We start from the raw sequence: 25,004 nt of genomic DNA, 5'->3' as shown, positions 1-25,004 counted from the left end.
GCTAGGGTGTAATCGTTTGCTGTTTACAAGTTGAGGCATTGGAACAGGGAGAGGATACTTCATCCCCTCAATTTCAGAAATACCCACAATGACTGCCTATGTTTCATAGAGTATTATTGTTTATAGAAAAAAATGAATATATATATATATGATTTGTGATGATGCAGCTTAATGCCGCCTTTGCAGTGTTTTCCTGACATTGCTTAAACTCTACCTGTTGCTGAATGTATGCCCAAACATCTGCTATTATATACATGTAAGAGCTCTGTATTTATTTTGAGTTAATGAATTGTATGGTTAAATGCTGATGAATTTATGAATGCCATGCTACTTTGATGTATTTTATAGATAAATACAAGTAAATACAACTCCTAAATACAAGTGAGTTGGGTATGACCCAAGCCAGGTAGCAGTGTTACCAACTGGTATTTATGCCAGTCTGTTTTAGAAAGGGGGTAGACTGCTGCTGATAGTTACCTGCCTGTCTCCGTCCTCATGTTTCAATACGAGATGCTTGTTGTGAAGTAAATAGCTGTAGTCCACAGTTTAATAATCTAGCCTTTCTTGTTTTTGTGGATCCATTATGTATATTCAATTCGACTGTCATCTCCCTTGGCAGTGAGACACCTTACTTTATCACATGATTCCACACCTACTTATTGTGTTATTTTATTCAGATTTAAACCATCAGGTGGCCATGTTCAATTCTAGTTCCTCATTTCAAATATGGCTATTTAGCTCTGCAGAAATGAGGGTATGTGCTCATATTTGAATGCTGTACCTATCCCTCTTCAGTTTGGCTCAGATGGAGTGTTCTACCTAAGCTAATATCATGGAGGCAGTTTCATCATAGCTGCAGCCACAAATTACATTAGTCATTCTCTCCTGCTCAGGGGATGACGAGGCAGATTGCTTTCCTTCCCATTTCCTATTCTTCCACAGCAGCGCAGTGCTGCTACCGCTTCCCACGACTCACGCCTGCGGTGTGTCAAATTACAAAATGGCTATAACCAATGGCCCTATACTCCCTAGGGAAAAGGGAAAGTAGCTTTGGTTTGAACACTTCCTCCTCAATATGCAGCTAATTTAATTGACTTGCTGCCTGGCCTTGCAGTTTACACTAATCATCAGTCTCTAAGGAAAAACGTGGCTTCAAGGGAATTTAGTAATCCTCCTCTGACCCATTACACATGACTAGACTAATTTGTTACACATAGAATAGAGACCTCAGATAATTTCTGATTCCAAACATATTTTTCTATTTTTTTCTCCTCCAGGGTGACGATGGTCAGAATATTGACAGTAATGAAATTCAGTCACCATGGAGACGGAGAGCCAGTGGGGGGTGACTGGTTGCTGTGACGCAGGGATAACAGGTGTTATGTGGTGTAGAGCCACAGCGCACTGCTCGGTGTTCATGACCCCTCCCATTATACACCTCAGCTAGGTACACTACGGGGGACCACGTACAAACACATGTCCCTCTAACAAAGGACATGGGACCCAACCATCTGCTTCAGTAGGATAGGGTCAGATGTCTGATACAGCACCATCCAAACCTAACTGACAGTATCAACCAATGCCTTGGTGGAAGACTTTTACAGGTAGGTAGCCTAGTCCCAGATCTGTTTGTGCAATACATGACAATGACTGTAGGTGTTGGCAAGGCAGCAGATCCGGGACCACACCCAGGCTACCTTAAACAAATCAAATTACATTTTCTTGGTCACATACACATATTCAGCAAGCACATAGGCACAATATGGATTTCTCTGAAACACCTTCTTTATTATCTTGCCAGCTCACAGAGCAACGCTACAGGAAATCCAGCTTTAAGCACTTAAAACAGCGGGGAGCTGTCCTAGCATCTCTCCCCTCCCCTGCCACCACTTTCACACCATTATACAGCTAGCTAAATGTGTTCCTCAACCTTTGATGTGCAGTGATTTAGCAAAACATCCATCATATTTGTGGGGAACGTAATAAATTTTTTCTGGAGGTAAATTTCGAGCATCATGCCATAGTCAAAGCTAGAAAAGGCGACATCAGGAGGACTCTATGAGGGGGATGCTATGAGTTACAAAAACACTGAAGTGTCACCTTGATTTCCCATAAGCTAGGCTGGGCTGGCTGGCAGCAGAGGTACCCTCTTGCCAGTTGCCACAGAGGCCCTCAACATGCAGGCCATGACCTGAACATCCATTTAGTCCATGGGTGCCAGTCCTGTGTGTGACCTGAGACAGGAGGGAAGAAGAGAAGGAGGATGGAGAGAAGAGGCTGATACTGAGGGGCAAGGTAAGACTCCTTCCTGTTCTCTCTTGGCTCCCCCGGTCATCTCTCCATCCCTTGGCCATCCTTCAGTCAGACCAACACAGTTCTGTTGGAGCTGGACAGGGTTTACGCGGAAGATCACTGAAAAGTCAGGATTTCCAAGGGGTGCCAGAGAGTTGTTTACTATGAAATTTGGCCAAAGTAAAGACCCGTATCAAGACCCTGAAGAAAAAATTGGGTTCACTCACAGTTTTCGAGCCTGTAATTTTGCCAATATCCTCAAAATGTATCAATTGATTTATGAATGAGAGTATGTGCTTGAAAAACACCTTGCAAGTTTGCACTTTAGCTTTTGGCTTTAACTTTCCCAGTCCTTGACCTTACTGTGACGCAGGGTGCAGAATCATGCAGTGATGGTGCAAGACCAGCTGACAGTGAAGTGCAGGCTGCTCACAGGCTTGGCTGGGGCAAGGTGACTCACTGTGTTCTAATGCAAGCCAGTGAAGCCAATGCCCTCAGGGAAGAACTGCTTGAGTTCAAATCAAATCACATTTTATTGGTCACATACACATATTTAGCAGATGTTATTTCGGGTGTAGTGAAATGCTTGTATTCCTAGCTCCAACAGTGCAGTATTATCTAACAATTCACAACAATACACAAATCTAAAAGTAAAATAATGGTATGAAGAAATATATAAATATTAGGATGAGCAATGTCGGAATGGCATTGACTAAAATACAGTAGAATAGAATACAATATATACATATGAAATTAGTGAAGCAGTATGTAAACATTATTAAAGTGACCAGTGATTCCATGTCTATGTATATAGGACAGCAGCCTCTAAGGTGCAGCGTTGAGTAACCAGGTGGTAGCCAGCTAGTGATGGCTATTTAACAGTCTGAAGGCCTTGAGATAGAAGCTGTTTTTCAGTCTCTCGGTCCCAGCTTTGATGCACCTCACCCTCTGGATGGTAGCGGGGTGAACAGGCTGTGGCTCAGGTGGTTGTTGTGCTTGATCTTTTTGGCCTTCCTGTTATATCAGGTACTGTAGGTGTCCTGGAGGGCAGGCAATGTGCTCCCGGTGATGCGTTGGGTAGTTGCGGGCGGTGCAGTTTGCCGCACCAAGCTGTGATACAGCCCGACAGGATGCTCTCAATGGTGCATCTGAAAAAATTTGTGAGGGTGTTAGGGGCCTAGTCAAATTTCTTCAGCCTCCTGAGGTTGAAGGGGCGCTGTTGCGTCTTCTTCACCACACTGTCCACAATCAGCTCCTTCATTTTGTTGACATTGAGGGAGAGGTTATTTTCCTGGCACCACTCCGCCACGGCTCTCACCTCCTCCCTGTAGGCTGTCTCGTCATTGTTGGTAATCAGGCCTGTTATGTGTGTGTTGTCTGCAAACTTGATGATTGAATTGGAGGTGTGCGTGGCCACGCAGTCATGGGTGAACAGGGAGTACAGGAGGGGGCTAAGTACACACCCTTGTGGGGCCCCAGTGTTGAGGATCAGTGAAGTGGAGGTGTTGTTTCCCACCTTCACCACCTGGCACCTGGGGGCGACCCGTCAACAAGTCCAGGATCCAGTTGCACAGGGCGGGGTTCAGACCCAGGGCCCCGAGCTTGATGGTGAGCTTGAAGGGTACTATGGTGTTGAAGGCTGATCTAGTCAATGAACAGCATTCTTACATAGGTATCCTCTTGTCCAGGTGAGTTAGGGCAGTGTGCAGCGCAATGGCGATTGTATCGTCTGTTGATCTATTGGGCCAGTAAGCTAATTTAAGTGGGTCTGACAAAAAAGCAAGCCAGGACTCCTCTCCTGATTATGTCCCTGTCACTGTGCTGTGGTTCAAACCTGGCAATATTCAGCCACCAGAGATTAGATTATTAATTAAGATTATGAAATTATTTTCTGATGTTGTTGTTATCAAAAATGCATGTGACAGAATAAATGTCTTTTTGCAATGACAGAGGTCCCTCTGACATTTGGTGGCAGTGGTGCGATCCAGTAGCCATTGTGTCTTTTGAATAATACATTTCAGACTTTGAATATATTTAACTACCTGGGCCAAATGACAGCTAGTGCTATTCAGTCATGAGGTTTAAATGCATGAGGGAGAGAGAGAATGAGAGAGAGAGAGAGAGAGAGAGAGCGAGAGAGAGAGAGAGAGAGAGAGAGAGAGAGAGAGAGAGAGATCCTCCAGGCAAGCCACTCATCACTGAATGATGAATAATTGGTTGTATACAGAAGGAGCCCCCCATTCAGATCTCTCTCTATAATGAATGCTTAGTACTCAATAATAGGGTCGTTCTAAAGTGGACAGTGTCATACAGCCTCAAAGAAAAGACCTGGGACGTTAAACGCAATGGTTTGGAACACTGACTCCGTTCTACAGCCACAGGGAGAACATAGTAGATACAGCTATTTTAAATGTAAAAAAAAAGTATTACTGTTTACTTTGCTGTTGAAACATTGATTATCAAATAACTGCTTTACTTATAAATGTTGACACATGAGCACACAAATCCATCTGAGCCACTATATAGGCCTATTAGAGGAAAAACAACAACAACCAATGAGCTATGTAGGGAGAAAAGAGAGAACAAAGCAGGGTTACTATAGGCTGTCTATCTCTGCCACCCCCTGTCTGTAGGGCTGAATGCCTAGCATGCAGGACCAGCCCTGCTTGGAGAGGCAGGCCCTGCCTCTCTGACTTCCCCAGGCTTGACTGTAGGAGTTGTGACCTCGATGTGGCTTTACCCTGCACTTAAATCTATTTTCGAGGGACGCACTAGAGCCTGGTTCTTCCCCAGAAAACTCTGCAGCTCCATGGTACTAGTTTTTTCTTGGGTTTCTCACAGAGCAGGGACGACACTGAAATGGAGGAGTCCGTCTGTCTGCTAAGTCACTCTGTCCTCTGTGTACTGTACTCACTGTTCTAGGGGATTTAGAGATGAATAATACAACTTAGACCAGAGACATGTGACTTGTATCAAATAAAAAGAGAGAGAGAGAGAGGAGAAAGAAATGTATGTATGTAAAAACAAGAATAAGGGAGAGAGAAAGATAGAGAAAAGAGATAAGGAAAAAGAGAGAGAGAGAGTCTTTCCTATTGTACCTTTCTTTCTTTGCAGAGTGTACTGCACCATGTACTATACCAGGTGTGCCTGTAAGGGGTTAACCCTGATACTGCACATAGTCTTTTGAGGGAGCTGGAGCTGGCTCACTCTGGTCTCTGACATCCCCCTGCCAGACCAGATGGTGGCCATATGTATACAGAGAGAGGAATCAGACATGATGGAGCTAGCCTGAGAAACAGTGATGCAGAAAGTAAGAGAGAGACGAGAGAATATAACATACGGTACATTGTATAACAGCTTTATTTCCTCGTATGCATTGACATTTGTAGGCCAATTTTCAGTGGTACAAATACAACTGTGAGTAAAATGTCTAGAGTTGTATGCAAGTTAGATGAGAGGCGGAGTACACATGCCTGGGGTGACTGTACAAGTGCTTGAGTATGGGCTTGGTCTGGGATACCCAGCAACCACAGTACGGTCTAAGACGGCCACCGACCACAAGTCTTTAATGAGTTAGTACTGTATAGCAGCCACAGGGACGTGTTGGAAGTTGGAAGCTACAACCACTCTGACAAAGTGAGATCACACAGACCCTAGGAGAAAATACCTACACATTCTCATGTATGCTTCTATTAGTATGGATGGTTCAGGCCCTGAATTGTCCGAAAGCTGTGGTATATCAGACTGTATACCACGGGTATGACAACACATTTATTTTTACTGCTCTAATTATGTTGGTAACCAGTTTATAATAGTAATAAGGCACCTTGTGGTATATGGCCAATATACCACAGCTAAGGGCTGTATCCAGGCACTCCACATTGCGTTGTGCATAAGAACAGCCCTTACCGTGGTATATTGGCCAAATAACACAACCCCTCGGGCCTTATTGCTTATATAGAACATGGTCTGGGGACAGAGCATGTCAACATGCTATCAGACACACACATATCGTAAACACGCACATACAGTACATACACATGCACACACAAGCACACGCATACTTACATGCAAGAACACACACATGTACGCACACACAAATGCATGCGCACAACACATGCATCCATGCAAGCACACACCCAAAGAAACATACAGTACGACAGAGACATAATTATGCCGCAAACGATGCATAGCTGTAGTCTATACGTCCCAGTACAAGGAGAAGATGTTGTAATTTTCTCTTACAGTAACACATATATCAGATATAAACTTCCATTTAGATCTCACACAAACACACGCAAAGGCAATTATCTACACACGCACAAACACACATCAACAAAACCTAATGAATTCCATCTGTCAAGCATTCAACGCTTTCTGCCTCTTTGAACCTTGTTTCAGTGGAGGTGTGGGTTTCCTCTCGGAGAGAACCATGTGGATCCTTTGAACACGTTTGCAAGCAGATACAATAAAAAATGTTAATGATTTGTTATGTATTTTTAAACAATTCAAAACATACACATACAAACAACAACATACAGACGCTTACAAACATCCACAACATCACCCCTGCCAAGACCCACCTGCTCACACCCCCATCTCCACCGCCAGCATTACTCTCCTCCACATGGCCTCAAACTGCACCGTTCTGTTTCTCTGAGTCCCCCACACACTTTCAACATATAGACAGTAAAGCATTTGCAACCCATTTCAAGAAGTTAGGAGTATGTCGGACATCACTACTTCACAGGAGAGGCATTTGAATAAAAATATATATCAAAATGTGTTTTTTTGTCAGAAATGCTTCTGAAACATGTGAACTTTCTTGTGCCTCAATAACAAACTTGTATGCCATCTGTAAATACCAATACAATTGTTAAATTAAGAGCCTAGTCAGTTTAGCCACAGAAAAATACAGGAACCTTCCCACTAGCCATGATTGGCTGAGATAATGTATGAACAGGACGGGCTGAGGAGATCGGATTGGTCTCCCATGTAGCATGCTTCCGTCTATAACATGAGCTGCTCAGTATGCGTGGAAAATCCTTTCTACCGAGGCTTGTTTTTAAAGATATCATGAAGAACTGAAAAAGTGTTGAATTGAATTCCTTGAAGTTATCAACAAAGATCAGCGGGAAAAGTTGTGATGGACTCCTTTCTGGAGGATGATCATGCCATGCTGACTCTCTCTGACTCTGAAAATTAATCAGACAAATTAAGGACAAATGAATGACTAAAAATCACTGTCATCAGAAGAGACGGTGATCAATAGTGTTGTTGTCCACCAAGAAGTTGACCGAGTTTTGAAATCAGTGGAATGCCTGGTGTAAGCAGACAGATGATTCTCAAATTTGTAATTTCTTGATATGAAACTTTTAAGTATTTGCCAATATCTACATTGGTCAGTCCAAAATTGCTTTTTATTCTGTCGTGGAAATACATTGATTTCCAAGTCAATTACAGTTTCTATGCCTTAAGTTTGCCATGTAAACCAATTTATCTGTGAATTCTGAAAAGCTATCTATCTATCTAGGATCTAGGATTGTCCCTTAGTGTTGTGTGTTTTATAGAGTGGTATTGGTTCTTGTAAAATAAGTTTAATTTTCTTCCACAATGTTGTACTGTTCTTAACTATTAAGTTTTTAATGTTCTTAGCTTCATCCTTTGAAAATAGACATGTATGGACCTTGCTTTGTGCACAGGGGCATTGTCATGCTGAAACAGGAAAGGGCCTTCCCCAAACTGTTGCCACAAATTTGGAAGCACAGAATCGTCTAGAATTAAAAGCAGCCCCAGACCATTATTCCTCCTCTACCAAACTTCACAGTTGGCACTATGCATTCGGGCAGGTAGCGTTCTCCTGGCATCCACCAAATCCAGATTCGTCCGTTGGACTGCCAGATTGTGAAGCGTGATTCATCCGTCCAGAGAATGCGTTTCCGCTGCTCCAGAGTCCAATCGTGGCAAGCTTTACACCACTCCAGCCAACGCTTGGCATTGCGCATGGTTTTCTTAGGCTTGTGTGCGGCTGTTCGGACCATGTTAACCCTTTTCATGAATCTCCCGACGAACAGTTCTTGTGCTGACGTTGCTTCCTATGACGGTGAAAGCCACTGAGCTCTTCAGTAAGGCCATTCTACTGCTAATGTTTGTCTATGGAAATTGCATGTCTGTGTGCTTGATTTTATACACCTGTCAGCAACGGGTGTAGCTGAAATAGCCGATTCCACTAATTGAAGGGGTGTCCACATACTTCTGTATATATGGTGCATATAGAGTATGTGAGCATGTGGACTGAGCAGACATTTAACAGAGAGTACACAAAAGTCACAAAGCAAATAACTGTTTTGTACTTTTAGGCCTTTTAGGGCTTTTAAACTCCAACTCCTCTCCTGATGTACCAAAAAGCATGTGGATTATGTCTTTGAACATGCAATGGAGAAAGTCTGTCATTTAAGTATTGTGGTCAGTTTGTATTACCTTGTAAATTAAAAGAAAATATAGTGGCTGGTGGGGGTCTACTTGGGGAAAGTGGGTCCACCGAGAGACTGAAGTGAAATGAGTGGAGGCCCCACACACATCTCAGAGAAGTGTCTGATGCCCTCCCAGTCTCCCCGTCCCAGTCCCTCGGATAGAGCCCCTCTCCCCTCTTACCAATAACCACCATTATATCTTAGCTATACTGACAAAAAAGGAATAATAAGGATTCAACATCTTCTCCTAACTAACAACTACATTGTAATATATTGTACCATCTCTACCTCCCCCTTCCTGTTTTCTTCACCCCACCCAAGCTAAGCTTGTCCCTACCTCCCATCCTTTCCCAACCTTACCTACCCAAGTAAAGCTTGTCCCAACCTCCCATCTTTTCTCACCCTTCCTAACTCTCAGACACCCTTACACACATCGATTTACTCATCCATTCTCATTCATTCCCACCCAACATATACCCTATGCTTTTCTCCATTAAATCACCAGATTCCTGTCGTAAGCTCTGGACCATTACTCCAGATCATCGCAGCTAGGTAGCTGTTACCGAGTGGCCCAGACCCCGAAGTGGACCCTATGATCACTCGGCTACACAGCTAATGCCTCCCGGACTCCTCACTAACACGTCTAGAAGCCACTACATCACCGGATTCCTGTCGTAAGCTCTGGACCTTTGCATCGGATCATTGCAGCTAGCTAGCTGCTACCGAACGGCAATAGTGGCTAACGCCCTTGTCCCGAAGCTAGCACCAGTTAGCCTTGAGCCAGGCGCATCTCCCGGCAAGCAAACAAAATTACTCCAGATACAATACCTCTTTTGCCAATTGGCCTGGACCCGTTGTCGACACGGATCCCCGCCGATCCATTACGACTGGTCTGCAGATATTATTCCGTCCGTTGTGCCCTCAACCGGCCGTTGCCGGACGTCGGTGAAGATGCTTCTGCTATCCCTGGCCTGCTTACTTGATGAACGCTGTGTCCCCCACTTGCTAGCGTAGTAACGACTACCTAACGGCTTCCCTGTTTCATCTATTGCTGTTCACTGGACCCTATGATCACCTGGCTACATAGCTGATGCCTGCTGGACTGTTCATTAATCACGGTACTCCATTTAGTTTATTTCGTTTATCTGTCGGCACCAGCCTCAAACTCAGGCCCTGTGTGTAGTTAACTGACCCTCTCTGCCCATTCATCGCCATTTTACCTGTTGTTGTTGTCTTAGTTGATTAGCTATTGCTGTCTTACCCGTTGTTGTCTCAGCTAGCTCTCCCAATCAACACCTGTGATTGCTTTATGCCTCGCTTTATGTCTCTCTCTAATGTCAATATGCCTTGTATACTGTTGTTTAGGGTAGTTATCATTGTTTTATTTTACTGCAGAGCCCCTAGCCCCACTCAACATGCCTCAGATACCTCTTTTGTCCCACCTCCCACACATGTGTTGACCTCATCTAGCATAACGAGTGCCTCCAGAGACAAAACCTCTCTCATCATCACTCAATGCCTAGGTTTACCTCCACTGCACCCGCACCCTACCATACCCCCTGTCTGTACATTATACCCTGAATCTATTCTACCACGCCCAGAAATCTGCTCATTTTATTCTCTGTCCCCAATGCACTAGACGACCAGTTTTGTAGCCTTTAGACGTATGCTCATCCTACTCCTCCTCTGTTCCTCGGGTGATGTAGAGGTTAATCCAGGCCCCGTGTGTCTCCAGGTGCTCTCATTTGTTGACTTCTGTAACCGTAAAAGCCTTGGTTTCATGCATGTTAACATCAGAAGCCTCCTCCCTAAGTTTGTTTTATTCTCACTGCTTTTGCCACCCCTGATGTCCTTGCCGTGTCTTAATCCTGGTTTAGGAAGGCCACCAACAATTCTGAGATTTCCATCCCCAACTACAACATTTTCCGTCAAGATAGAACTGCCAAAGGGGGAGGAGTTGCAATCTACTGCAGTGATAGACTGCACATTTCTGTCATACTTTTCAGGTCCATGCCCAAACAGTTTGAGCTTCTAATTTAAAAAATGAATCTCTCACTGTTGCCGCCTGTTATAGACCCCCCTCAGCTCCCAGCTGTGCCCTGGACACCATATGTGAACTGATTGCACCTCATCTATCTTCAGAGTTCGACCTGCTAGGTGACCTAAACTGGGATATGCTTAACACCCCAGCCGTCCTACAATCTAAGCTAGATGCCCTCAATCTCACACAAATTATCAAGGAACCCACCAGGTACAACCCATAATCTGTAAACATGGGCACCCTCAGAGATATTATCCTGACCAACTTGCCCTCCAAATATACCTCTTCTGTATTCAATCAGGATCTCAGCGATCACTGCCTCATTGCCTGCATCCGTTCAATGCCAAACGCTCCCTAAAAGATTTCTGCAAACAGGCCTTTCTATTTGACGTAGCCCGGGTATCCTGGAAGGATATTGACCTCATCCCGTCAGTAGAGGATGCCTGGTTGTTCTATTAAAGTAATTTCCTCACCATCTTAAATAAGCATGCCCCTTTCAAAAAAATATAGAACTAAGAACAGATATAGCCCTTGGTTCACTCCAGACCTTACTGCCCTCGACCAGCACAAAAACATCCTGTGGTGTACTGCACTAGCATCGAATAGTCCCCGCGATATGCAACTTTCCAGGGAAGTCAGGAACCAATACACACAGTCAGTTAGGAAAGCAAAGGCTAGCTTTTTCAAACAGAAATTTGCATCCTGCAGCTCTAACTCCAAAATGTTCTGGGACACTGTAAAGTTCATGGAGAACTCCCAGCTGCCCACTGCACTGAGGCTAGGAAACACTGTCACCACCAATAAATCCACGATAATCGAGAATTTCAATAAGCATTTCTCTACAGCTGGCAATGCTTTCCTCCTGGCTACCCCAACCCCGGCCAACAGCTCCGCACCCCCCGCAGCTACTTCCTCAAGCCTCCCCAGCTTCTCCTTCACCCAAACCCAGTTGTTCTGAAAAAGCTGCAAAACCTGGACCCGTACAAATCATCTAGGCTAGACAATCTTGACCCTCTCTTTCTAAAATTTTCCGCCGCCAATGTTGCAAACTTTATTACTAGTCTGTTCAACCTCTCGTTCGTATTGTCCGAGGTTCCCAAAGATTGGAAAGCTGCTGCGGTCATCCCCCTCTTCAAAGGGGGTGACACTCTAGACCCAAACTATATCCATCCTGCCCTGCCTTTCCAAAGTCTTCGAAAGCCAAGTTAACAAACAGATCATTGACCATTTCGAATCCCACCGTACCTTCTCCGCTGTGCATTCCGGTTTCCGAGCTGGTCACGGGTGCACCTCAGCCACGCTCAAGGTACTAAATGATATCATAACTGCCATCGATAAAAGACTGTACTGTGCAGCCGTCTTCATCAACCTGGCCAAGGCTTTCGACTCTGTCAATCACCGTATTCTTATTGGCAGACTCAACAGCCTTGGTTTCTCAAATGACTGCCTCGCCTGGTTTTTATTTACATTTTTTGCTCTTTTGCACACCAGTATTTCTACTTGCACATCATCATCTGCACATCTATCACTCCAGTGTTCATTTGCTAAATTGTAATTACTTTGCTACTATGGCCTATTTATTGCCTTACCACCTTACTCCATTTGCACACAATGTATATAGACTTTTCTATTGTTATTGACTGTACTTTTGTTTATCCCATGTGTAACTCTGTGTTGTTTTTTGTCACACTGCTTTGCTTTATCTCGGCCAGGTCGCAGTTGTAAATGAGAACTTGTTCTCAACTGGCCTACCTGGTTAAATAAAGGTGGAATAAAAACACTAAAAACACCCATTCTCTTCACCCTCCTACACATATTCATATTCACCATACCTCACTCTTCCCTCACACTCCCATACATACAGTATATACCAAACTACACACCTACACGCACGCGCACACACACATCCATAGAACAGTTATTGACATATAGTGCCTTGAGAAAGTATTCACACCTCACAACTTTTTCCACATATTGTTGTGTTATAGCCTGAATTTAAAAAAATATATATTTAAAAAATGTATGTCCCATAATGTCAAAGTGGAATTATGTTTTTCAAAAAGTTTACAAATTAATTCAAAATGAAAAGCTGAAATGTCTTGAGTCAATAAGTATCCAATCCATTTGTTATGGCAAGCCTAAATAAGTTCAGGAGTAAAAAAATTTGCTTAACAAGTCACATAATAAGTTGCATGGACTCACTCTGTATGTAATAATAGTGTTTAACATGATTTTTGAATGACTACCTCATCTTTGTATTCCACATGAACAATTATCGGTAATGTCTCTGAGCATGGTGAAGTTTTATTTTTTTAATTTTAATTTTACCTTTATTTAACTAGGCAAGTCAGTTAAGGAAAAAAATATTATTTGCAATGACGGCCTAGGAACAGTGGGTTAACTGCCTGTTCAGGGGCAGAACAACAGATTTGTACCTTGTCAGCTCAGGGATTTGAACTTGCAACCTTTCGGTTACTAGTCCAACGCTCTAACCACCAGGCTACCCTGCTGCCCCAAAGTTATTAATTACACTTTCAATTGTGTATCAATACACCCAGCCAGTCACTACAAAGATACAGGCGTCCTTCCTCAGTTGCCAGAGTGGAAGGAAACCACTCAGGGATTTTACCATGAGGCCAATAGTGACTTTAAAACCGTTGCCGAGTTTAATGGCTGTGACAGGAAAAAACAGGATGGATCGTCAACATTGTAGTTACTCCACAATACTAACCTAACTGACAGAGTGAAAAGAAGGAAGTTTGTACAGAATAAAATGTTCCAAAACATGCATCTTGTTTGCAATAAGGCACTAAAGTAATACTGCAAAAAGTATTTTTGTCCACAAAGTGTTATGTTTGGGGCAAATCTAATACAACACATTACTGAGTACCAGTCTCCATATTTTCAAGAGCTGCCAAAGGTAATTCTAACATGTATTGACTCAAAGAGTTGAATACTTATGTAATCAAGATATATTAGTGTTTTATATGGCATACGTTTTCTACAAATGTTCACATTTGTCTTCCACTTTGACATTACAGAGTATTTTGTGTAGACCTCCCGTCCCCTCAAAAAGGAAATTACATCCATTTTCATCCCACTTTGTAATGCAACAAAATGTGGGGTGTGACTACTTTCTGAAGTCACTGTACATGTCATGACTTCCGCCGAAGTTGGTCCCTCTCCTTGTCCGGGCAGCATTCGGCGGTCGACGTCACCACTCTTCTAGCCATCGCCGATCCACCTTTCATTTTCCATTTGTTTTGTCTTGTTTTCCTGCACACCTGGTTTACATCTCCTACTAATTAACATGTGCATTTAACCTTCTGTTCCCTCCATGTCTGTGTGGGGTATTGTTTATTGTCAAGGTTGGTATGCTGCCGGCTGGTTTGCGCCGGGTTTTGTTTTATACCCGTGCTTTGTGGCAGCCGGTACTTTGTACTTGGGTTTTGTACTTTGTGCTGCCTCACTTGTTCTTTGGGAATTTGTTTTGTGACGCGGTTGCATTCTGTGTTATGATTGCCTAAGTAAAGTGCTTTGTCCATTCATCTCTGCTCTCCTGCGCCTGACTTCCATGCACCAGCTACACCCACCATTGACAGTACATGGCATACAGGTACAATTTCCATTACGTCGGAAAACTCACTTACTGCTATGGTGTATAAAAGGCCAGGAAAGAAATAGAAAATAAGACATTATGTAGCTCGGAAAAAATAAACTTCTAATGTGCCCTTGTGCTGACATTAATGGCAAAGGAAATCAGAGTGCATATGTGTGTAACAACCTGTTTCCAGACGCCAATATAGAGTCATTTGACACTTCCCCAGCCATTTGATTATCATCGTATGGCATCATGGTTGTTGACTTAGATTGAAAGCCTCAATATACTTCCATACTGTCTGATCCTTGTACATCATATACCCAAAGCCTTTTGGTTCAGGTAGCCTGGTGGTTCAGGTAGCCTAGTGGTTCAGGTAGCCTAGTGGTTCAGGTAGCCTAGCGGTTAAGTGCGTTGAGCCAGTTATTGAAAGGTCGCTGGTTCGAATCCCTGAGGCGACTAGGTAAAAAATCTGTTGATGTGCCCTTGAGCAAGACACTTAAGCCTAATCACTCTGGATAAGAGTGTCTGCTAAATGATTATTATATGTATTTTTTTAAAAATATGTTCATCTAGTCTCTTCTCTCATCTTCTCTCATTACCAAACAAGACATTAGGAGTTGGCACAATGTCACAAACAGATCTGGGACCAGGCTACCTCTTGACCAACAAGATCTCACAGTTTGACAAATTTGACATGTATCTATGTTTCTCCAAACGACCCAGTTCAAGTTGCTCTAAACATCAAATTTGAAGGTGTTTTGGACACTGAGTTGCTCCTCCTGCTGCAGCTCCTCCTTTATGCAGCTCCTCCTGCATTAATTCCAAATGGTTAAGGGGTTAAGGTTGGGAATAGGGTTAAAACAAAAACAACTCCACGGTTAAGTTTAGGCATACATTCCGAATGGTTAAGTTAAGGGTTGGGATAGGTGTTAATAAAAAACGAGTGTCTAGCACTGGGATTGACACGCGACCCTCAGAGCTGGAGCTCACGGCTTACTTTTCTGTGGGAAATCAATATCTCATTACAACTACAGTAATTAGCTATTTATCTTCAAAAGTAGATGACAAAACAAACAAGCTTGTATCTACAGTGTGTGTGTGTGTGTGTGTGTGTGTGTGTGTGTGTGTGTGTGTGTGTGTGTGTGTGTGTGTGTGTGTGTGTGTGTGTGTGTGTGTGTGTGTGTGTGCGCGTGTGTGTGTGTGTGTGTGCGTGTTCGTGCATGCTTGCGCGCGTGTGCATTAAATGACTGGGCCTGATTGAAGGATTACCTTCAGGTAGAGAGAGAGAGAGGCTGAGAGATAGACTGAAGGCAGATGCATCAGCATAAACAGAGAAATCCCTGGTCCCAGAGCAGCTTGGCAACAGCCCAGGGTGGATGGCATCACACAGAGACTGACAGCCTGAGATAAATCCTTGAGCGTGTTACTGAGCCACACATACTATCATACAGGGCCGGTTCCAGGCATAAGTGATATAAGTGGTCGCTTAGGGCCTCCGGCCGCTAGGGGACCCCTGGGAGTCACTCAATTAGCCATGTCAGCTAAACAATTTTTTATTAGTAATTAGTCTAGCCAGATATCTGAATACCGACCGAGCATGCAGGGCATGTCCAGGGGGCCCACATTGATTTAGAGTCATTCTCACTCAGATATCATATTAGCATGGTATATACCATTACAAGATTAAGATCCCTTTATTGGTCAATTCCACATAAGGTCCAACTGAAATTTGACCTCCGCTTTTAACTCAACCTTGCCGAAAGACACACATACACATACAGTAGCATCAGAAAGTATTGATAGCTCTTGACTTATTCCAATTTTTTTTTGTATTACAGCCTGAATTCAAAATGGATGACATATTTATTCTTTCTCACCCATCTACACACAACACCCTTTTTTGTTGTTGTTGTTGAAATGTTGGCAAATGTATTGAAAATGAAATAATGACATATCTCATTTACATAAGTATCACACCCCTGAGAGTCAATACGTGTTAGAATCCCCTTTGGCAGCGATTACAGCTGTGAGACGTTCTGGGTAAGTCTCTGAGAGCTTTCCACACCTGGATTATGCAACGTTTGCCAATTATTATTTTCATAATTCTTTAAGTTCTGTCATATTGGTTGCTGATCATTGCTAAACAACCATTTTCAAGTCTTGCCATAGATTTTCAAGCAGATTTAAGTAAAAACTGTAACTCAGACACTCAGGAACATTCACAGTCTTCTTAGTAAGCAACTCCAGTGAAGATTTGGCCTTGTGTTTTAGGATATTGTCCTGCTGAAAGGTGAACATTGTTAGCTCCATTCTGTAAATTTTTTATCCTGAAAAACGAATTTTCAAAATTCTTCAAGCTCTTCAATTGTAACGATTAAAAGATAACCTATAACATGATGCAGCTACCACTATGCTTGAAAATATGTGTGGTACTCAGTAATGTGTTGTATTGGATTTGCCCCAAATATAACATTTTGTATTCAGGACAAAAAGCTAATTGCTTTGCCACATTTTCTTCAGTATTATTTTAGTGCCGTGTTGCAAACAGGCTGCATGTTCTGGAATGTTTTTATTATGTACAGGCTTCATTCTTATCACTCTGTCAATTAGGTTAGTATTGTGGAGAGGTTTTCTTCCTCTGCAGCAACTGAGTTAGGAAGGATGCCTGTATCTTTGTAGTGACTGGGTGTATTGATACACTATCCAAAGTGTAATTAATAACTTCACCATGCTCAAAAAGATATTTTTTCATTTTTACCCATCTACCAATAGGTGCCCTTCTTTGCGAGACATTGGAAAACCTCCCTGGTCTTTGGGGTTGAATCCGTGTTTGAAATTCTCAGCTCGACTCAGGAACCTTACAGATAATTTTATGTGTGGGGTATAGAGATAAGGTATTCAAATCACTATTATTGCACACAGAGTGAGTCCATGCAACTTATTATGTGACTTGTTTAGAAAATGTTTTTCTCCTGAACTTATTTAGGCTTGCTTATTTAGGGTTGAATACTTATTGACTCAAGACATTACAGCTTTTCATTTTTTATTTAAACTGAATTCCACTTTGACATTATTTTATTTTACCTTTATTTAACTAGGCAAGTCAGTTAAGATCAAATTCTTTTTTTCAATGACGGCCTAGGAACAGTGGGTTAACTGCCTTGTTCAGTGGCAGAACGACAGATTTGTATCTTGTCAGCTCGGGGGTTTGAACTGGCAACCCTCCGGCTGCTGGCTCACCTCTCTAACCGCTAAAATAATATGTAGAATTGCAGGAAATGTACCTTAAAACTGCAAAAATGTCTCTCCACCCCATGGCAAAATGAGTAGTATTGCATGAAATTTGTTCAAGAATTGCACTTTTTTTCATCTGCCCCATGGCAAAATATGTAGAATTGCAGAAAACTGATTTTTTTTCTCTCCACTGTCAAGAGGGGGGCCACGAAAATGTTTTGCCACGAGGTGGGGGACCCCAGACCAAACCTCAATTAGGGCCCCCAAAAGGCTAGAGCCGGCTCTGCTGTCATACACACATGGATAAATGCGTATGTGCACACACAGGCATGTACATTAACACACATACATATACTGCCACATGCAAACACACACACACACACATAGGAGGAAATGAGGACAAGGTCTGACTGACACACCACAGGAAAACAACCCCAACCAGCATTACACAATTCCCTCCGATCTGAGGAAAAACAATTTTCTGTAAGCCCTGTTCTTTTATCCTGAGGTAATAGCTTACTCACTCTCTGTTATTACCCTCTTTTCATGTCATTTCTTCTGTCAAGGTTAATAACACTGTGTGTAATATCCATGAGTCGCATGCTCCCTGCAGGATGCTTTCCAGACAATGCTAGCAATCAGAGGCAGCAGAGAGAGAAGTCACTGTGCTCTGCTCACTCCTCTGTGACTGTATCTACCCCAAAGCATGCAGATACAGCTAGTCATGTCCTGCCTATTCTTTCACTTGACATCAACCACATCTGTTTTATCTGAGTGGACCGAGGCCAGGGGATGGGGTGTGTGTATCTTATTATTAATCACTTGTATTTAATCAGAGGAGCCCAATTGAGACCAGGGTCTCATTTTCAATGGTGCCCTAAGAACATAAAATAAAAGCTAAAACTACAAGATACAATAACAAGTATATTAGAACATCACAAACATCACAGGCATCATAAACAAATTATTAAAGTCAATCAGTCAAACCAATTGCACACCTCAGGGTTTTAAACTGCCTTAGTGGAACCAGAGAATCTAAATGTAATGAATTTTGTAAGTGATTCCAAAAATGTGGAGCGTTAAACCTGGATTTACCTAGTTCAGTGGAGACCAGAGGAATCTCAAGAGTTAACCAACCCTGTTATACTTAGGCAACGAAGTTGTAAACAAAAAGGGAATAATTAAGTGATCTACGGGAATTTAATGAGGACCAGACAACCTTTTGATGCAGGATGCAGTTATGCAAATTTAGGAGTAGTGGCTGCTGCATTCCGATAAATGGTGTCACCGTAGTCAAGAACTGGCAGAAAAGTTAACTGTACAATCTGCCTCCTGCTGTTCAGGGAGAGCATGATCTATTTCTATAAAAGCCTACTTTAAATCTCAGCTTCTTAACTAGCTCATCCGTATGTTTTTCAATGGTCAAATAATTATAAATCCAAAGCCCAGATATTTATAGGCAGGAACCAGCTGGATGAAAGAACCATGCAATGCATAATTGTGTAAGCCATCTGAAATATTTCTACGAGAATTAACAAACAGCATACATTTAGTTTTTCCTGCATTAAGTACCAATTTTTAATCAACCAGAACTTTGTGCAAGGCAACAAAATCAGATTACAGCCCCAACATAGCCTGGTCAGCCGTAGGGGAAATAGCATACATAACAGTGTCATCTGTGTGTGTGGTGAGGGCATTGTTATATAAAATCCCCATCCCGATGACTAAAACATACTTCTTTGAGAGGACAAATTAACTGTTGACAAACACACTTTCCATTTTACGGTATTTAACACAACACTGTGCTATAGTAATTACTCATTTAGCTTCAGAGGCTGTGGTGGAAATAATAATATGACTAATAGCATAAAATGACATTTGCTGTAGGGGTATATTTTCCTCTGATTCATTGTACATAGATGACATCATATCCTGCCATTTGTTAACATTGGAATCTTTCAAGTCAATGTTTTTCAATGTCTACAAACTTCCCACTTGACGCCACGGGATGCTGTATATGAAAATCAAACATGGCAAATAATGGAAATAGAATCCTCGTGGCAGTGCAGTTTGTGCACAGTCCAGGTCAACACACTATCAATGCGTATTATGAAACAGACACAAATGACTTATTCCAAATTCGTGACAGGCATCCTGAAATGCTAAAGTTGTCCGTGATGAGATTCGAACACGCAACCTTTGGGTTGCTAGACGATCGCGGTATATGCCCACCCTTGCTCCCTGATAAACCTCCCTCCTGTTGTTTCTGTCTTTAGTAACCTACTGTCTTTATCTGTGATTGAAATTCACTGTATACAAAATCCTGTTCTGCACACACATTTGTTGAACTTTTTTGGTGTGTCTGTCACACATTTCCTTCCATTAAGCAATTTGTGTATATTTCTCAATAATCTGTGATACTGGGTTGGTCGAGGTAATCGGATGGCGCTTCAGTGCTGAAGTCTAAACTTACAGTCAGTAGGTCTACTCATCCAACCCTACATAAAAAAAACCTGGGCAGTAACTACAGCATGATACTAAAATATGTGAATTTTCTCCTAGGATCTAAAGGATGTTCTCCTAAAGGAACCGTGAAGTATCCCTTCAACGTATCATGATAGGTCTCCAACCTCTGCACCAACAACCATTGTGATTATTCCTCTTCTATGCTGTGCCGCTATTGACTAAATGTCAGAGCAGATAGCTCAGAATCCATCAGATTGAGACAGCAATCAGAAGGGCAGAGTTCGATGAGTCAGACCCCACTAGAAAGACCACTAGGAATGTGGGAATGGGATGAACAAGGCAGGAAGAGTTTTATCAACTGTATTTCAGCCATGTGTTTGGTGACAGATGCTTCTCTGTGACAGTGACAGTGACAGATAATAGACCGTATGGGGTTATCTCTTGCTCTCTCTGTCTCCATCTCTCTCTCTCTCGCTCTCTCTCCTTCCCCTCTCTTATGTCTCTATCATTCTCCCTCTCTCTATATCACAGGAGGTTGGTAGAGCCTTAATTGGGAAGGACGGGCTCATGATAATGGCTGGAGCGGAATAGGTGGAATAGTATCAAATACATTAAACACAAGGTTTCCATTCCATTTGCTCTGTTCCGGTACTTATTATGAGCCGTTCAGCAGCCTCCTGTGTTATACAGTTGAAGTCGGAGGTTTACATACGCCAAATACATTTAAATTCAGTTTTTCACAATTCCTGATATTTAATCCTAGAAAAAATGTCCCGTCTTAGGTCAGTTAGGATCACCACTTTATTTTAAGAATGTGAAATGTCAGAATAATAGTAGAGAGAATGATTTATTTTCGCTTTTATTTCTTTCATCATATTCCCGGTGGGTCAGAAGTTTACATACACTCAATTAGTATTTGGTAGCATTTCCTTTAAATTGTTTAACTTGGGTCAAACATTTCGGGTAGCCTTCCACAAGCTTCCCACAATAAGTTGGGTGAATTTTGGCCCAGTCCTCCTGACAGAGCTGGTGTAACTGAGTCAGGTTTGTAGGGCACCTCGCTCGCTCACACACGCTTTTTCAGTTCTGCCCACAAATTTTCTATAGGGTTGAGGTCAGGGCTTTGTGATGGCCACTCCAATACCTTGACTTTGTTGTCCATTAGCCATTTTTCCACAACTTTGGAAGTATGCTTGGGGTCATTGTCCATTTGGAAGACCCATTTCCAACCAAGCTTTAACTTCTGACTGATGTCTTGAGATGTTGCTTCAATATATCCACATAATTTTCTTTCCTCATGATGCCATCTATTTTGTGAAGTGCACCAGTCCCTCCTGCAGCAAATCACCCCCATAACATGATGCTGCTACCCCCGTGCTTCACGGTTGGGATGGTGTTCTTCGGCTTGCAAGCTTCCCCCTTTTTCCTCCAAACATAACGATGGCCAAACAGTTCTATTTTTGTTTCATCAGATCAGAGGACATTTCTCCAAAAAGTACGATCTTTTTTCCCATGTGCAGTTGCAAACCGTAGTTTGGATTTTTATGGCGGTTTTGGAGCAGTGGCTTCTTCCTTGCTGAGCGGCCTTTCAGGTTATGTCGATATAGGACTTGTTTTACTGTGGATATAGATACTTTTGTACCTGTTTCCTCCAGCTTCTTCACAAGGTCCTTTGCTGTTGTTCTGGGATTGATTTGCAATTTTCACACCAAAGTATGTTCATCTCTAGGAGACAGAACGAGTCTCCTTCCTGAGCGGTATGACGGCTGCGTGGTCCCATGGTGTTTATACTTGCTTACTATTGTTTGTACAGATAAATGTGGTACTTTCAGGCGTTTGGAAATTGCTCCCAAGGATGAACCAATTTTTTTTATGACGTCTTGGCTGATATCCTTTGATTTTCCCATGATGTCAAGCAAAGAGGCACTGAGTTTGAAGGTAGGCCTTGAAATACATCCACAGGTACACCTCCAATTGACTCAAATTATGTCAATTAGCCTATCAGAAGCTTCTAAAGCCATGACATCATTTTCTGGAATTTTCCAAGCTGTTTAAAGGCACAGTCAACTTAGTGTATGTAAACTTCTGACCCACTGGAATTGTGACACAGTGAATTATAAGTGAAATAATTTGTCTGTAAACAATTGTTGGAAAAATTACGTGTGTCATGCACAAAGTAGATGTCCTAACCGACTTGCCAAAACTATAGTTTGTTAACAAGAAATTTGTGGAGTGGTTGAAAAACAAGTTTTAATGACTCCAACCTAAGTGTATGTAAACGTCTGACTTCAACTGTATATATATATCCCTCTCAATCTCTCTCTCTCCCTTCTTTCTCTCTCATACTCAAACATCAAGGGTTAATAGAGTTGAAAATGAGAAACGGATAGAGCCACAATAAAAAAAGCCATTCCACAACAGTTTCTTTTTACTCCAGGCCTATTCCTCTACTTCTCATGGATATGGTAAGAGAACAAACAAACCATATTCACACAGAATGCAATCAAAATACATCTACATCAATAAATCCCTAACCTCCTCTTGTACTTATTCTGTATTCTCTCTCTCTCACACACACATACACTGCCCCTGTCTCTGTCTTATTCAAACACACACACACACACACACACACACACACACACACACACACACACACACACACACACACACACACACACACACACACACACACACACACACACACACACACTGCCCCTTTCTCTTTCTTATTCACACACACAAATTCCATAAATGACCAGAATTAATGACTGATAGCTCCAGCCATCCCAACAGAGCCCAACAGAGAGCAGTCAGTCCCCCACTGTTTCCTGCATTATGACAGAAAGAAGCACCCCAGACATATTCCCCCTGTGCACGCACGCATGCACACACAGACACACACACACTTCCTCTGCCCTGCTCGGATTCATAAAAAAACCAAATTCCTGGCATACTGTACCAGATAATGGGCAAAGAGTAGCTGTACTAATAGTCATCTGCTAGATACAGCCAAACTCAATGCTGTGGGTCTCTTCCTCTCCTCCTGATCTTTATGAAAGAAGAAAGTTGTGTGTGAGGTTTTAAAAATAGATATTCCATCCATCATCAGCCAAGAAAATGACACAACACTCAACTGACTGACAGTACATCTAGAAGAGAGGGTCTTCCTGAAAGCATTATTATCGCAGAGTATTATCTTAAAACGTTTTTCTTTCCCTCTTAAGAGTGTGGAATCATTAGTCTTCTCAGAGTTGTTTTGGGAACCGAGTGGTAATTTGTGAGCGAGCGAGGTCAAAATGGCTGGGTAATTGTTTAACTCACCTAGCGTAATCTATCATTTTGAATAGAGGTCGACTGATTATGATTTTTCAACGCCGATACCGATTATTGGAAGACAAATAAAGTCGATATTGATTAATCGGACGATTTTTTAAATGTATTTGTAAGAATGACAATTACAACAATACTGAATGAACACTTATTTTAACTTAATATAATACATCAATAAAATCTATTTAGCCTCAAATAAATAATGAAACATGTTCAATTTGGTTTAAATAATGCAAAAACAAAGTGTTGGAGAAGAAAGTAAAAGTGCAATATGTGCTATGTAAGAAAGCTAACGTTTAAGTTCCTTGCTCAGAACATGAGAACATATGGTGGTTCCTTTTAACATGAGTCTTCAATATTCCCAGGTAAGAAGTTTGTAGGTTGTAGTTATTATAGGAATTATAAGACTATTTCTCTCTATACCATTTGTATTTCATATACCTTTGACTATTGGATGTTCTTATAGACACTATAGTATTGCCAGTGTAACAGTATAGCTTCCGTACCGCTCCTCGCTCCTACCTGGGCTCGAACCAGGAACACAATGACAACAGCCACCCTCGAAGCAGCGTTACCCATGTATCACATCGTTACACCAGCCTAATCTCGGGAGTTGATAGGCTTGAAGTCATAAACAGCGGAGCTGCTGGCAAAACGCACGAAAGTGCTGTTTGAATGAATGCTTATGAGCCTGCTGGTGCCTACCATCGCTCAGTCAGACTGCTCCATCAAATCATAGACTTAATTATAACATAATAACACACAGAAATGTGAGCCTTAGGTCATTAATATGGTCGAATCCGGAAACTATCATCTCGAAAACAAGACGTTTATTCTTTCAGTGAAATACGGAACCGTTCCATATTTTATCTAACGGGTCAGTCTAAATATTCCTGTTACATTGCACAACCTTCAATGTTATGTCATAATTACGTAAAATTCTGGCAAATCAGTTTGCAATGAGCCAGGCGGCCCAGCCAGGTGGCATATACCCTGACTCTGCGTGCAATGAATGCAAGAGAAGTGACACAATTTCACCTGGTTAATATTGCCTGGTAACCTGGATTTCTTTTAGCTAAATATGCAGGTTTAAAATATATACTTCTGTGTATTGATTTTAAGAAAGGCATTGGTGTTTATGGTTAGGTACACGTTGGAGCAACGACTGTCCTATTTCGCGAATGTGTACTGCATCGATTATATGCAACGCAGGACACGCTAGATAATTTGCTAAACTGTAATTATTTTGCTACTATGTCCTATTTATTGCCTTAACCTCCTTACCCCATTTGTACACACTGTATATAGACTTTCTTTTTTTCTATTGTGTTATTGACTGTACGCTTGTTTATCCCATGTGTAACTGTGGTTTTGTTTGTGTTGCACTGCTTTGCTTTATCTTGGCCAGGTCGCACTTGTAAATGAGAACTTGTTCTCAACTGGCCTACCTGGTTAGATAATGTATTTTTTACATTGGAGGAAACTGGCTGGAAAGGGCCCAAGCAAACCCAAACACACATACAGTATATGCATACTGTACACACACACACATGCATGTGCATGAATG

General features: G+C 42.1%; 1 protein-coding gene across 2 annotated transcripts in view; it reads right to left on the bottom strand.

Annotated features, from left to right (window-relative positions):
• Positions 1-25,004, bottom strand: part of LOC139373823 (ankyrin repeat and BTB/POZ domain-containing protein 3-B-like) — a 114,010-nt gene that overhangs the window by 40,204 nt on the left and 48,802 nt on the right. The window lies entirely within an intron of this gene.

Source organism: Oncorhynchus clarkii, chromosome 2, assembly GCF_045791955.1.
Source record: "Oncorhynchus clarkii lewisi isolate Uvic-CL-2024 chromosome 2, UVic_Ocla_1.0, whole genome shotgun sequence".
NCBI lineage: Eukaryota > Metazoa > Chordata > Actinopteri > Salmoniformes > Salmonidae > Oncorhynchus > Oncorhynchus clarkii.
The sequence above is the reverse complement of the archived record's forward strand: the minus strand, read 5'-3'. Positions and strand labels throughout refer to the sequence as shown.